This window comes from Malania oleifera, chromosome 1, assembly GCF_029873635.1.
Source record: "Malania oleifera isolate guangnan ecotype guangnan chromosome 1, ASM2987363v1, whole genome shotgun sequence".
Classification (NCBI taxonomy): domain Eukaryota; kingdom Viridiplantae; phylum Streptophyta; class Magnoliopsida; order Santalales; family Ximeniaceae; genus Malania; species Malania oleifera.
In genome coordinates this window covers 110,733,009-110,736,041 of record NC_080417.1, presented here as the reverse complement: position 1 = coordinate 110,736,041, position 3,033 = coordinate 110,733,009, and positions in this window count along the sequence as shown.

Here is a 3,033-nt window from a genome sequence, read left to right as displayed (position 1 = left end):
AAGCATGTCAAGGAACAATTAAAACATTGGAATAGAGATTTCCTTGAAGGTGAGCATTCGAGGAAAGCAAATTTGTTGGAAGCTGTTGATTACTGGATAGAATATCTTAAACGGGTTGCCATGAGGCTCATGAGAAAGCCCGCTTGGAGGAAGCAAATAAGAATCTTCTCTATATGTTGGACAGGGAGGAAATCTCGAGGAGAATCAAATCAAGGGAGTTATAGCTTAAAGCAAGAGATAAGAACACTAGATTTTTTCACAAAATGACCTCAATCAATAGGAGAAACATTTACATCTCAAGAATTTCTATCAACAATAAAGTTTGTGAGAAGCTTAGTGAGATCAAAAGTGAAGCCATTAAGTTCTTTGAGGATCTTCTGACAGAACCCTCCCCTTGGAGTCCCCACTTAGCTAGAAACAAACCTCCTATTTTGCCTTTGCATTGTAGAATCGACTTGGAGTGGCCTTTCTCTGAGGAAGAAATTTGGAAGGCTGTGTCCTCAATGAATGGGGACAAAGCGCTTAGGCCAGATGGCTTCACGATTGGTTTTGTTCAAAATTGTTGGAAATTATTGACGAATGATTTTGTCTCAGCTTTTCATGAATTCTACTTTTATAAGAGGTTTGAGAAAAGCCCGAATGCCACCTTTATCGTTGTCATCCAAAAAAAGGGTGGACCAGAGAACATTAAAGATTTTAGACCTATTAGCTTGGTGGCTATCTTTTAAAAAATACTGGCTAAAGTTCTATCTATTAGATTGAAATCGGTGCTCTTGTTAATCATTTTAGAGAATCAGATGGCCTTGGTCTCGGGGAGACAAATTCTTGATGCTACCCTCGTTGCTAACGAGAGCATTGAATTTTTTAGAAAGAAAAAGTATGAAAGTTTTGTTTGCAAGCTCAATTTGGAAAAGGCATTTGATCATGTTAATTGGGATTGCCTTAGCAATTTATTGGACATCACGGGGTTCAGAGCCAAATGGAGAAGTATGATAAAGTGGTGCATCTTTTCGGCTTCTTTCCCCTTATTACTTAATGGTGAGGACCCTTTATGCCCATTTCTCTTTGTTATCATTGTGGAAGTCTCTCAAATGATGTCCGTTGGTATGGAGAAAAAATTGATTGAGGGAATCAAGATTCATAAGTGGACTCATTCGCCGATGACACTATTATATTTTGCAATAATTCCCATTCGGATCTTAGAAATTTGAGGGCAATTTTGCTCTGCTTTAAGGCAGGGACCGGGATGAAAGTTAATTTATCAAAAAGCCAAATGTACCCAATCAAAAATATCTTGGATGTGGACGCTAAGGCAGAAATTTTTGGTTTCTCGGTGGGCACCCTCCCTTCTTTTTACCTCAGCATTCCCTTGGGAGTAAGGGCGTCAGATAGACATATTTTGGATTTGATTCTTGATAAAATGGAAAGGAAGTTGGCAACATGGAAGTCAAATTTTCTCTCTTTGGGAGGTCACCTGACATTGATCAATTCAGTGCTTTCCAATTTGCTCATTTATTACATGTCACATCTTCCCTTGAAAAAAGGATTTCCAGAATCATGTAGATACCTAAAAAATTTCTTCTGGCGAGGAACGTTTGAGAGCTTTAAATATGCTCTGGTTGGTTGGAAGTTAGTTACACATTCTAAATTTAAGGTAGGGTTTTTAATCAAGCGTTTGGAGATCATGAATAAGGCTCTTCTAAGCAAATGGATCTGGAGATTCGCTGTTGAAGACAATAGCCTTTGGAAAAAAGTGATATGTGTCAAGTATGGGTTTGGTACTCCCATATGGCATTCCCCTACCCTCTCTGGTTCAATAGGTGGAAGTCTTTGGATGAATATACTCAAACTCAATTCAATTATGTGGGATCATATGAAGATTTCAATGCAGGATGAAACTAAAACAAAATTTTAGACTAAAAAATGGGCCTCCTTAGACACCCTTTTTAACCTCTTCCAAAATATTTTCATCATGGCATCCCAACAAAAGGCTAAGATTTTATAAATCTTGCAGTTTCATAATAATACCCCCTTTTGGAGTCTCGTGTTTAAGCGCTAAGCAGAGGAAAGGAGGCAAATCATGTGTTGGAGCCTTTAAAGCTTATTTATAAAACTTAGTTTAGAAGAAGCTTTCCAAACTCATGTTCCTCAAATCTTACTCCTCCAAATTATTTTTGGTGACTAGTTTTTTCAATGTTCTTGCCCAGCACTTCCACCAAAGTTGTCTTAAATCGACAATCAAACTTTGGAATGTTTTCATTCCAACAAAGATCAGTGTTTTCTGCTAGCTGGCAATTAATAATAGAATTCTGACTTTTGATAACCTTAAAAAAAGAGGTTGGAATCTGGCTACTATGTGTTTTCTCTGCAAGAAGGATGTCAAAAATGTTAATCATCTTCTCATTCACTGTCAGTTTAGCATAAAAGTATGGTCCTCCATATGTTGTTTCCTGCAATTACAGATTGTCATGCCTTATGAAATCGGCTCATTTTATGATATTTAGAATTATTTGCATCTTAAAGGCTTTCTAAAGAACCTCAGGGCAGATATAGGATGCACAACGGAATAAAAATGCAACAAGCAAATTAAACTCAACTAGTAAATAAGAAACAACAATACAATTATTGACTCTATGAGTCCAATCATGTTTTGATAATGACAAATCACTTCATATTTCCTGTGCATTAAGATTTTGAACAGGATCATGACTTAGCATGCACGGATGGTAAGCACGCTATGGAAGCCACGAGGAACATGAAGTACATACCACTTGACTCAATCCATGGAAGCCAAAGAGCAGAAGGATAAAGGCAAACCAGATTTTCAGTTGTAATTCGCATTAGGTTTGATTGTATTTGCATAACTTATAAGATATGATGTGAAGCTCAAAATGACATATAGATAGACCTTAGGATGCATGCTTTTCATGACATATTCATATGCATTTGACCTAGGTTGGATCGGGCTAAATAACAGGCAGCTCGTCGACGATTCCCCTGGTCTTGTTAACGAATGACTGAAGGCCACTTATC